We start from the raw sequence: 13,313 nt of genomic DNA, 5'->3' as shown, positions 1-13,313 counted from the left end.
TAAAGTAGAGCTGAATTTGGTATGATCGTATTGGCTAAATTCACACATTTTGGGGTCTAAAATTACCTTCATAGCAAATTTAGGTTCTAATAGGGCACTAGACTAAAATGTCATAGATAACAATAAGAGCAATAACCATGCACTTTGAAGGCATTTGTGGTCTGAAAAACAAAACTCAACTATCCCTTAATGTAGTACCATTCTTTTTACAAAACGGAAGTGTAAGAAACAGTTTGGAGAATATATGTTGTAATCATTCAAAAAATGTAAATTCCAGTGCTTGTATAAAGGTGTGTAAGTTTCACCTTCATTATTCAGAATCATAGATGGTACAGGTAAATCTCAGATGCAGCAAAATGGCCTCTAAGTTTTTTACATAGAAAATGTATAACACTCTCCTAAGAGCTACTGCCGAGTCATCTGAAGTTTATTTAAAAAAATGGTTTTACAGACTTCTTGCTCACGTATCAAATGGTTGCTGTTACTCAACAGAAATTTTCCCTGTGAAATGATGCATTTTGAGGAAATTACACAGAAGACTTAATAAGATGCACAACATTGTCATGAAATCTTGCATTTGAAACAAGTGTGACAGTGTGTGTAAGAGAGAAAAATAAATATTGGCCAAATGCACTGTTATTGCAGTGGAAGTAAAAAATCACATTTAATTTTTGAATAAGTTTCAGTTATTTTTGTTGATATTACTTACTGGACAAGGTAAATTGATACTTTTTATAATGCATAACAAGATTCATTAGTACAATGTGTTTTAACCGCATAAAATATAGTTCCTTGCTTTATTATTATATCTACATATTTTTTTCAATGTACATTAGTCTGATGGTCATGCATCCAAAGTACATGTGTGTGTGATTTTACTGCATTACTTTGCTACAGATTTTTAGGGAGTACAGTGTGATGCAGTTTGGAGCATGTTTCACTCAATGTTCACTTTTATGGTAATCACAAATTTATGATGCAACTGTTTCCTTAAATTACTTTCTTTTTATCTTTTTTTTTGACATACATGTATTCTAAAAGTCTTGATTTCCATGATGTGCCAAAGACTTTAATGCTACAGTAGTTTGTTATAATGTTGTTAACCTGCATAATAATATCATTTTGACAGAAACTACAAAGAAACCACTCTGCATTGTTGGTCATGTAAACAAAATGAAATCCCTCCAACTTTGTTTGTTGTTGTAATTTTCATGTTTCATGCAGGAACTATGCGGGTATATATCGGTTTTATTCAGTTTCTATTGTTGTCAGAGCAGCAAAGTTAATCACTATTTATTACTGCCAGAATTATAATGCAGCTGTGTTTCTGTTTTCAGTACTCCACTTTTTATATATATTATTTTACATATTTCAAAAGACATGTACTTTTATTCATGTACCAAAGACAAGTTAAAGTACAGTATTACCATGAACCATGCACACCAATGGAGTCTCTTATTTTGTACAAAATTAAATAGTTTCATGTTGTTGACTACAAATTTGCACTTTATAGTATTATCTTTTAACAACTATTTGTATCTGACTTGAAGTCAATTGTTGGATGACTGGAATGTACCAAAGTTCTTAGCAGTTCTTAATTTTGGCATGAAATTCATTACTCACCATTTACATGTAGGTGCCATTAGCATATATACCATTCACGATCCACATTGTTCTCCCATAGGTTTACTGTTATCATTCAATGCAACCACTGGCATAACATAACATTCTCTATCTACCATGTATTGTGACATACCATTGGTAAACCATTCACCAACCACCATTGACCTACCATTGACAAACCATTTACCATCCACCTTTGGTCTTTTCATTGGTATACCATTCACTGTCCACCATTCGTGTACCATTGTCAGGCCAATGGTGGATGGTCAATGGTAGTCCAATGGTGGATGGTCAATGGTAGGCCAATGGTGGATGGTCAATGGTGGGCCAATGGTGGATGGTCAATGGTAGGCCAATGGTGGATGGTCAATGGTAGGCTAATGGTGGATGGTCAATGGTAGGCCAATGGTGAATGGTGAATAGTAGGCCAATGGTGGATGGTGAATGGTAGGCCAATGGTGGGTGGTGAATGGTAGGCCAATGGTGGATGGTGAATGGTAGGCCAATGGTGAATGGTGAATGGTAGGCCAATGGTGGATGGTCAATGGTAGACCAATGGTGGATGGTAAATGGTAGGCCAATGGTGGATGGTCAATGGTAGGCCAATGGTGGATGGTGAATGGTAGGCCAATGGTGGGTGGTGAATGGTAGGCCAATGGTGAATGGTGAATGGTAGGCCAATGGTGAATGGTGAATGGTAGGCCAATGGTGAATGGTGAATGGTAGGCCAATGGTGAATGGTAAATGATAGGCAAATGGTGGATGGTGAATGGTAGGCCAATGGTGGATGGTAAATGGTAGGCCAATGGTGAATGGTATGTGACTGGTATGTCAATGGTCAATGGTAGATTAATGGTACAAAATTTGCATATTTCATATTCAAATTTCAATGGTGAATGGTATTCCAATGGTGAATGGTAGAATAATTGTAACAAATTTGCATATTTTATATTCAAATTTCAATGTGTCAATGGTACCATTCATCTACCATTGGTGATTATGCAAATGAGCGTCCAAAAAATTATTATTAGGTTGATATGGTTGAATGCAATTTCACTGGTAGATGAATGGTGCCCAATGGTACGTTGCGAGCGTAATCTCATTGGTATCCGAATGGTATTTTCAGTGGTACTTCTGAATGATATACCATTGGTATACCATTGAACATTTTTTTGTAAGGGCGAGCACGGACCACTCCGGACCATCCCGGACCATGGTCTGGGGTGATCGGGATGGTCCGGGATGTTTGTTCAAAAAATCGCAACCGCCGACCGTCTCCCCGGACCCAACACGGTACCACTACGGACCGCCCCGGACCGTCCGGGCATAGCCCCGGCAGCAGTACAGATCATTCCAGACCCAGCACGGAGCCGCCACGGACCGTCCCGGACGCGTATTTTTTATTTACACAGCAGCGAGGGGAATTTCTCTATTAATTCCAATGAAACCGCTCGCGAAGAGTCTAAACTAGATCGAATCGGAATACGAGTACCTAGCAGTGTAGTGCAATGTATTTAAAAGAGAATTGTACTTAACATATAGATCTAGCATCTAGAGAAAGAACCGAAGAAAGACATCAAAAGGAAAACAAGAAAAACAAAAATAGATGTCTTATGCAATAAACAGAGACGGCAGTATATGATATGTATGCGACATCCTGGCACAGAGAGCGTGAACATATACATGCCCTCGGTCACGTATCAACAACACACAGTACATCGACAAAACAAGTTATATTCAGCAGTACATCATCATATGTACACGCACTACAGACTAGACTCTCCGCGAGCGGTTTCATTGGAATTAACCGAGCTTTTCCCCTCGCTGCCGTGTAAATAAAAAATACGCGTCCCGGACCACCCCGGTGCCAACACGGTGCCAACACGGATGACACCGGACCATCCCGGTGCCAACACGGATCATCCCGTGCTGGTCCAGGGTGATCCGTGTCGCCACCGTGCTGGGTCCGGGATCATCCGTAGGGGCGCCGGGGTGATCCGGGGTCAATAACTCACTCCCGGACTGCCACGGATCAACACGGACCGCCCCGGTGCCACTACGGATGACCCCGGACCCAGCACGGTGGCTACACGGATCACCCCGGATCAAACTATTGTCCCGGACCACCCCCGGCAGTAGTTTTTGACCGTCAAAAACATCCGGGGTCGACTCCCGGACCGCCCAGGACCATCCAGGACCATCCAGGACCATCCAGGACCATCCAGGACCACCCCGGTGCCAACACGGTGTCAACACGGACCGAATCCCGGATCACCCCGGATGGGGTCCGGGATGGTCCGGGACGGTCCGGGACGTATATGGGACTGTAGCTTTACCTTTTAATTATTTTACTCTCTCACAACTTGAAAGCAAAGACTACGTTTTTTGTGTGTATGTATGACAGTATGAGTGTCTGTGCTTTGCGTATCAACACGTTGCTTCCTCTTTTTATTCTTCATCACGTTCTCCTTCCTCCACTTTTTTCTTTTTCTTCTTCTTCTTCTACTTCTTATTCTCCTTTTTACTCTTCCCGCATACTGCTTCAACTACAACAAAATCTATCCGAGGAAATCTGCTTGCGGAAAGTTATGAACATAAACAAAAAGTCCTTGCACGTCATTAAAGAAATGGATGCGCAACAGTGGGGCTGATGACGCAACCAATGGCCATTAGAGTCACGTAGTCTCTAAAATCCGATCGAAACAAAAGCTGCCATGATATCAAGGTTGATTCACATGATCGAAAGTCCATTAGTTCATCAATAAATCATTTTTTGGTCATGTCAACAGTATCATATGATTTTTTAAATTAAAGTTAAATATTGGCCTTGCCAATGAACAAATAAAGCGAACCAATAAACAAATTGGTTGTTTGTCAACCTAATAAATGAGGACATCCAATTAATGAATGGGGGCGTTTGTCAACCTGATTGAATAAACAAAATATTATTCTTTATTCTTTATTCTTTATTCGTTGTGCTTCGATCACCACGTTTTAGATTATGTTTGATTAGCTTATTTCAAAAGGTGTGGGGGTTATTGGGTGCATTTAATTGTGGTGGTTGTCGCGCACTATCAATGAACTGACGCAATACAAATAGTTGGTATAATTGTGTTGTTATGCCGTATATTTTATTTGTATAATGCATCAAAGACATTATACCGTTCAAAACCTATAAATAAGAGCTGCTTTTCGAACAGAGCTAAATTTCGTCATTATTCAATGCGAATCTGGTGTTCACTTCTTGTCTCGTTTTTCTGTTTCACCAGACGTTCAACAACTCAAAGCATCGTAAGTTAAATACTCTGATATCATCATAGTGAGTTTTTGATTTGATTTGATTTGGCTTGACATGACTTGACTTGAAATGCCTTGATTTGATTTGTTTTGACTTCAATTGACTTAACTTGATTTGATTTTAATATTATAAGGTATGATCTTAATTGGTCTGATCAGGGCCCGTTTTATGAAGATATACGATTGATTCGAATCGATCGCATCTTGAAAATAATCGCAACTCCTATCTTTTAAGTACACAGTTGCGATTAATTCTATATTACGATTGAGTCGAATCAATGTCTTGATAAAAACAGGGCCCTGGTCTAATTTTATCTGTTTAAACTTTTTTTTTATTTGGTCTGATCTGGTTTAATTTGATCTGATCTGATTTGATTTGATTTGATTTAATCTGTTTAATTTGATCTGATCTGATTTGATTTAATTTTGCTTTAGTGAATTTGATTTTATTTGATTTATTTGATCAGATCTGATGTTATTTTGATTTGAGGGAGTTGAGATGAGTTGATTTGAGTAGACTGAGTTGAGATGAGTGGGTTTAAAGTAGACACGATGAGACCTACATGATCATCATACACAGATTATCGATTTGATAATCAACTAAATCTTAAAAACATACATGAATGCATGAATGGATAACTGTAAAATGGATAAACGCTTGATGGAATCGTCCAACAATTGAAATAGATATTATACGTTCATCAATGTTCCTTATTCTAGAGAGTAGTTATGCCAAAATGTGGGTCAAACTGTCACAAGAAAAAGGCAGTGGTGTCATTTTGACGTTGCAAACACTTTACATGCAGCTCTTTTTGACGTGAACGGTAGCATTTCGAGGCTTGTGGGTAAAAGTACGATTTTTGTTTACATACACGGTATTCGGCTGCATGTTTTGTTTTGTAAGAATCGCATAATACATATACGCGGAACTACCGGTATGCGCAGACAAAGAAGTTGCAAAGGCGTGGGCACTCTGTACAATAGTCCCATAAAAAAAATAATACAAAAGACCATTTTGAAAAGTCGATCTTCTTGGACCTCATTTACACTACTGAAAAAACCCAAGAAAAAACGTCGAAGTTTACTTTTACCGTTTTGGTTTTTTGTTGTTGTTTGTTTTGTTGGGGGGGGGGGGGGGGGGTTGGGTGAAAAAAGTGCACATACGCGACTCGTCAGGGCCCTTCATGTATTGCATGCGCTAGCGCGAAATCGAAGAGAGTCGCGTGACGAAAAAATGGTTTCTTAACGAAATTTGCTTTTACTTTGCAAGAATTCGGAGACACTACGGCGGGGCGTTTAAAAAATCCGCAATCCAGAAATGGGTTTTTCGATTTCGATTTTTCGTCGCGTCGGCGAAACACCGGAATGTGAGAAAGAACGACGATTTTCGGTCGCAGTGTAAATGCAGCCAACAATCGTGGCGCGTAAAGTTAACAATGGGTACCCGGGTTGGGGCGCATTGCTGCTAGAATGGGAAAACAACCTTTGACCCATCAATTGAATAAATACTCTTTAAGAGACATGTTTTGTTAAAATATCTCTTTTTTGCTTGGACTAACACTTTAGATTATTATTGTTTATTTGTTCGTGACACTATGGCTCCTCGGAGATCTCGAGACTGCACTTTACTGCTCGTCATTTAGAGTTACAAGATCGCATCGGGCAATAGTTGTAACCGTGCTCCTCAAGGCAGTCAATATTTATAAACTATTATCATCATCATTATTACTACTACAGTGCCATTATTAGTAGTAATAGTAGTAGCAGTAGTAGCAGCAACGTAGTGGTACGCTGAGTTGGGCAAAGCATTGAACTAAACATGGCGCTATAGCAATATAGAGGAGTTGGGTTAAGTTGATCATTTGTATGGTTATTAGTTTGACTTTGTATACATTTAAAGTTGAACAGAATTAATTATGTCCCCGATAGTATGCCAGGTACGGGTAAACCAGGGGCGATTTTTCAGGCCCGCCCCCCCCCCAAAAAAAACGATAAAAAAATATAGGATAATAACGTAAAATTAACCTTTTTTAAAACAAAAACAAAAACGCCCCCCCCCCGCTTATTCGCCGGCCGGCTGAGTCGGCGCTAAATTTTGTATTGAGATTTGACCCCCCCCCTGTCGCCGACTTGATCCTCTTTAAGCGCGGATTCACGGGGGGGGGGGGCGGCTGACGGGTCAACAACATCCAAAAATAATACTTTAAAAAAAAAAATTATCAGGAATTAGGCCAAACAAACAAAAATAGTGATCTCCACCCACCCCCCCCCCCCCCCCCCCCCCGCTTATTCACCGGCTAGCCGAGTCGGCGTAAAATATTTCCTGAAAAATTGGACCCCAAAAAGTGCTTCCTACCCCCCCCCCCCCCCCCCCCCCGCTTATTCACCAGTGGCTGAGTCGCAACTAATATTTTCTCACGGATTGGCCCCCCCCCCCCTCTTCTCGCCGCTGGGGTAAACAACCCCTGAATTTGAAGTTCTGCATAAGATTTACAGGTGCTTGTTTCCGATAAACACTATAGACTATTTTTCCTGTTATCGAACATTCTTGCGGGGCTCTAGGCTCCTCCTACTTTCACCGGTACGCAGTCAGAACTAACCACTCTATTTTTGTGCTTTAATGTCATTTGTTATATTAAATTGAATGTATAACTTCTCTCTTGACTGGTAGATTGAACTAATCTCGAGATCGGGTGGCTTACGAATCATTCTATAATTAAATCCTATCCCGTAATCGGTTGTATTCGTAAGGGCCTCCCGATTAGCTAATAAGATCATGTGACATTGAAGTCATGTCGCCGGCGCATGAGTATTTAAGCGCCATGTGCATGACTTCGTAAACCCGTTTAGTTTGTTCTATTTTCTATTGAGGATGTGCTGCTAATTTCGTTTTATCTAGATAGGCCACCCAGCCTCTGGAGAATAGCTAATATAAAATGTCCTTAAATAATAATCTTCCTTTAAACTACTGGAGCTTCGGCTGAATTTGTAGCGACATTATAGAAAATAAAGTGGACATCAACTGTACTTCTGAGCCTGTATCGTATTCTTTTTTGTTTCTGATCTCGTAATCACCAACCCGTTACGGCCCCCATTACAGTTGTTTTTGCATATATGTTATTTACTTATTCATTTGTTCATTTTTTTTTCTCAACATGAACACTTTCAAGATGTCGATCATTCTCATCGTGTCTCTCTGTCTCTTGATGAGCATAGGCCAATCTCAAGCACGTGCACGTAGTAGTTCACACTCTATTAAATGCCCTGTGTCACACGGCTCACTTCGAACCATCGGGTCATCGCGTTCGTGTCGGCCGGTGCATGGTTGCGTTTGCTGTAGGATTTTCACAAAGTGTTAGGTAAATTGGAACAGGCGATTCGTAGAAGAGAGGTGTTTATTTCACAAACATTCCCCCGTCAATAAAATGGCATGTTTTTCACAAAAGGTCGGTAACGCGACCCCCCGACCCGACGCGATTGCCCCGATGATTCGGGAGAAGCTTGTTCACACAATGAGTGACGTTGTAAAATGTCAAAGTAGTACTATTTCACTTTTAAATGAGAATGCATAACAGCATGTTCAAAGCTGATTTGAGCTCACAGTGATTATGAGTCGGATTGGCATGTCCTCCGGGAAGGTTTGAAATCACCTGAAATTTAGATTTTATTATTCAATGACTATTCAGACCAGGTTTGATGACTACTATTTAAACCCTTTTTATTCTTATATGTGTATATATATATATATATATGCAACAAAACGTCATCACAAGGTACAATAATATTTTGTCCTTCAATCGCAACTTCTTCAAAAATCGTATCGCAGTCGGATCGTGTACTGTTGTGTGCCCTAATAAAAACACGCTACGTACAATAAAAATTATTGTTAAAATAATGTAATGTGTAAGACCATTGTTGTGCGTTCTATTCATTCGTTCAAATAAATATATATATATCACATACATATACATGTAGAGGTGTCGTGGTCGAGTCCCGATGCGGCACTAATGTCCTTTGGCAAGACATTGATCTATATTTGCCACACTCAACCCAGGTGATGTAAATGGGTACCTGGCATGAATTAATTCCTTGAAATGCTCGTGCGCTGTAATGGCAGTCGTGCAAAAGCCAGTGTAATATTCTGGAGCGCCAGGAGCATCAAGTCTGACAGAATTGAGCTCGATACAAGAACCCACTATTATTTATTATATATATATTTATAAACCAAGGCATAATTATGTGAAAAGCCTTGTAGTGTAGTAACTCGGCAATTTGTTTGTCATAATCTTTCAATACATTATGTTTGTTAGAAGAAAAAATCATCTTGCGCTTTTTAAACATGAATAAGCGAAGCCATGTATCATTCCATTTTCACATACATTACACGTGAACAGACAGAAGATCCCTGACTTATTTGTATCATTATTTCTCTATTCCTCAGGCAGGTTCGGCAAGAAGAGCATGAGAAAGATAGATGATGGTGGCATGGAAGGGTTCTGGTGAAGCGATCTGTAGGCTCAGATTCAAACTCGGCAGGTCTCGAGAAGCGATCTACAGGCTCAGACTCAGCAGATCGCGAGAAGCGAGCTGTAGGCTCAGAATCAGACTCGGCAGGTCGCGAGAAGCGATCTAGTTCAGAGGAGGCCCCAGCAGATTCCGTCAGCGCTGCCTCAGCAGAATCTGCGTAGATAGACCAAGTCTACGGACGTTTTTGTGGCGACGTCCAAACGATGATCTATGATTCAAATTCAACAGATTACAAAAAGATGTTAACAACTATTTGTTTGGTCACTTACATAATATCCATGTTCTATACTTTAAATCTGGACGGTAATTGTGCAAAACAACATAAGGAGTTGGTCTTGTATTTAATTAAGGCTGGAATGGGTCATTATGTAAGGCTTTTGTATTAAAGACGTAGTTCAGATCATACTTTCTTCCCGATTACCACTCGAGGCACACATGTGAATGTGTTAATCAGCGCTCCTAGCAGATGAAAGGTTATTTAATATGATTATTGACATAATTTTATTTATATCTAGACAGATACTCACATATATCACTAATAATTTCATTGTAAAAAATAATTTATTGTTCAAATTAAACAGTTAAAATGCGTGTATCCGAATTGGCAGTGCCTTCTTTACATGTTAATAATTGATTTTTTCTTATACAAATATTACAGTGCAGAATTTGTAATGTGTTTTTTTTAATTCCAGATAGATTTCTCTTTACATGTTATCAGGATACTACATGGTCGACTGTTTCCCCAATCAAATCATATTCGGTTCAAGTGTTATTTGTTTTTTATGTAAACACACACATTTGAAATTAATAGTGTTGCAGAATGTTTTCTGCTTTCCTCTTCTTTTCAGTCCCCTTTTTCTCATTTTTCTGTTATTGTTTACAGTCCCTTCTTCATCATCATTGATCTGTTGTTAATGTTCTCTGCACTTAAAATACAATACAAATTTGTGAATCATAATCATGATTAAATCGAAGCTCAAAACCACATGTTTCATTTCATCGGTGTATTTTATTTGAATTAATCGCTGCATTTCGACAACGGCAAAGCCTTTAAATCGCTATGACTGCGATCTGGTTTTGGAAAAATTTACAATCGCATTTGAAAATTCGAAAATCGAAAATCTAAATGACAGACGTTCTGAATAGTCATATGATTAATATATTCTACATTTCAACATAATGTTATGCTTCCTTGGAGGAGGAAAAACCTAAATCCTCGTGACTTGAGACTATTGGTGCGGCTGTCTACGATAATTATGAAGCCAATTCGACTTTTTTTTCTATAAACGCGCCAAAGCTAGGTTCTGTTTGCTATCGGGAGATAATCTTTGTTTTGATTTCTTTATCTAATATAATCGCTATTTCTTCGTAAAATCGGATCGCAGGATTATCGTGTAGTTCAATGGATTAAGTACTATTATCCATGATATATATAAATAAAACAGCAAGACAGTGCATTCAGGCGCGGATCCAGAGGGGGGGGGGGCGAGCGGGCCTTGCCCCCCCCCCCCCACCGCCAAAAAAGAGAAAGAGAGTGAAGGAAAAGAAGGAAAAGGGAAGAGGAGAAAAAGGGAAAGAAAGACGAGGAAGAAGAAAAAAGGGGAGGGGGGGGGGTGGCGAAAGGGCCATACCTCCTAGCTGTAACCTCCCCCCCCCCCCCATAAACAAAAAAAGAGAAAGGGATGAAAGTGAAAGAAAAAAGAAAAAAGAGGAAGCAGAAAGAAAAGAAGGGGGATATCAGTTGCAATCCCCCCCAAACAAGTTGTAGTTCGGGGAGGGGGCAGAACGCCCCTGAATACCCCCCTTCCCCCTCAAAAAAAAAAGGAGAAAGGAAGGCAAAGGGTAAGAGGAGAGCTAAAAGGGAACAAAAAAGAGGAAGAGGAAAAGAAAGGGTGAAAAGAAGGGAGAAAGTTGCGATTAATCCCGCCAACAACATGTGGATCGGGGGGGGGGAGCGAAAGGCCCTACCTCAAACGTGGTTTATTTCTAATTCGATACCGGTGATTTACTTGCTGAAATTACATAATTTTCCGAGATTTTCCTCAATCTTTAGTAAATTATACCTTTTTTATACGTTTGTTGAAAAATGGCAACTTCCTAAAGAAAGAAAAAAAAGAATAGTGACCTGCCTTTGTCATAAAATACTGAGGTGTCAAACTTTGCTCATCTGACCGTGATGAAAGGCATAAAAACCTTGACCTCCGGTGGCTCTGCCCCCTGGACCCCACCTAGGCCCCAAAACAAATCCATGGATGCTCATCTGACGGTAATTTAATGCTTAAAACCCGTGAGCTTCTGGGGTCTCCGCCCCCTAGACCTCCCGCCAATCAGTGTCCTGCCCTTGTCACAAATAAGGTATCAAAATATGCTCATCTAACGGTAATTTAATGCTTAAAACCCTGAGCTTCTCGGGTCTCCGCCCCCTAGACCTCACGCCAATCAGTGTCCCAGTGGCGGATCCAGGGGGGGGGGGGGGGCCCGGGGGCCCGGGCCCCCCCCCTTGAGAAAAAAATCATGTAAAATCACGTGATTTTTACCTTTTTTGGGGTTGGGGCCCCCCCCCCTGGCGCTCAAGGGGGGTGCAAATTGAAATTTTTTTGAGGATCAAAAAAAAAAAAATGTGCTCACTACCCCCCCCCCCCCCCCCCCCCCCCCCCCCCCCCCACTGAGCGAATTTTTGGCCGGCGCGTTTTTTCAAATTTTCGGGAAAAAAGGGAGCAAAAAAAAAGAAAAAAAAAAAAAAATTGTGCTCTGTACCCCCCCCCCCCCCCCCCCCCCCCACTGAGCGACTTTTTGGCCGGCGCGATTTTCAAATTTTTGGGAGCAAAAAAAAAAAAAAAGTTGGGCCCCCTCCCCTAAGAAATCCTGGATCCGCGCCTGCAGTGTCCTGCCAGAACTTGTCACAAATAAGGTATCAAAATATGCTCATCTGACGGTAATTTAATGCTTAAAACCCTGAGCTTCTCGGGTCTCCGCCCCCTAGACCTCACACCAATCAGTGTCCTGCCAGTGTCACAAATAAGGTATAAAAATATGCTCATCTGAATTTTAATGCTTAAACCCCTGAGCTTCTCGGGTCTTCGCCCCCTAGACCTCATGCCAATCAGTGTCCTGCCAGTGTCACAAATAAGGTATCAAAATATGCTCATCTGACGGTAATTTAATGCTTAAAACGCTGAGCTTCTGGGGCCCCGCCCCCTGGACCCCACACCAATTCATGTCCTGCCAGTATCACAAATAAGGTATGAAAATATGCACATCTGACCGTAATTAAATGCCTATACCCCCTGAGCTTCTGGGGGCTTCACCCCTAGACCCTAAAAAAAACAAACGTTTTTGCTCATTTCGCCACTGCCGGTGTCATATTTGGCTCGCATAATTTCAAATTTGGGCCCCCCCCCCCTAAGAAATCCTGGATCCGCGCCTGGTTCAAACCACTAGTTGCTCTCACCATTGGTCTCTCAATTATGATCTGTAGACAATATTTTTTTCTTCAATAATGAACTATCAAAAAAGCTGAATTATGTAGATGTGTGACCATAATTTGTACGTCCCTTGAAAGACCATTGCCAGTAAATGGTGAGAGCAAACAGTGGCGTGAACAGTCTGTCCTAGTTAAAGTCCATCTTAAATTCTATCTTAGTCTTTGTGAAACACTCCCCAGGTGTGACTTGATGTACATGTTAGGCAAATTTACCTGGGTGGTTTAGAAGAGATCTGTTAAATCAATTTATTGGCCAGAGAGTTATAACAACTGTGAAATATATATATATATATATATATATATATATATATATATATATATATGTATATATATTTTCATTTTAAAAGGTAAACGTGTGCTTTTTGATGTGGGCGGAGGGCCT

General features: G+C 40.5%; 1 long non-coding RNA gene across 1 annotated transcript; it reads left to right on the top strand.

Annotated features, from left to right (window-relative positions):
• The first annotated feature begins 8,076 nt into the window (after positions 1 to 8,076).
• Positions 8,077 to 10,432, top strand: LOC115928068. The gene is made up of 2 exons (XR_004065858.1): positions 8,077 to 8,157; positions 9,362 to 10,432. It is a non-coding gene; the product is annotated as an uncharacterized LOC115928068 (long non-coding RNA).
• The last annotated feature ends 2,881 nt before the right edge of the window (positions 10,433 to 13,313 follow it).

Source organism: Strongylocentrotus purpuratus, unplaced genomic scaffold, assembly GCF_000002235.5.
Source record: "Strongylocentrotus purpuratus isolate Spur 01 unplaced genomic scaffold, Spur_5.0 spur5_scaffold_21, whole genome shotgun sequence".
Lineage (NCBI taxonomy): Eukaryota > Metazoa > Echinodermata > Echinoidea > Camarodonta > Strongylocentrotidae > Strongylocentrotus > Strongylocentrotus purpuratus.
This window is presented reverse-complemented; position numbering and strand designations above follow the sequence as displayed.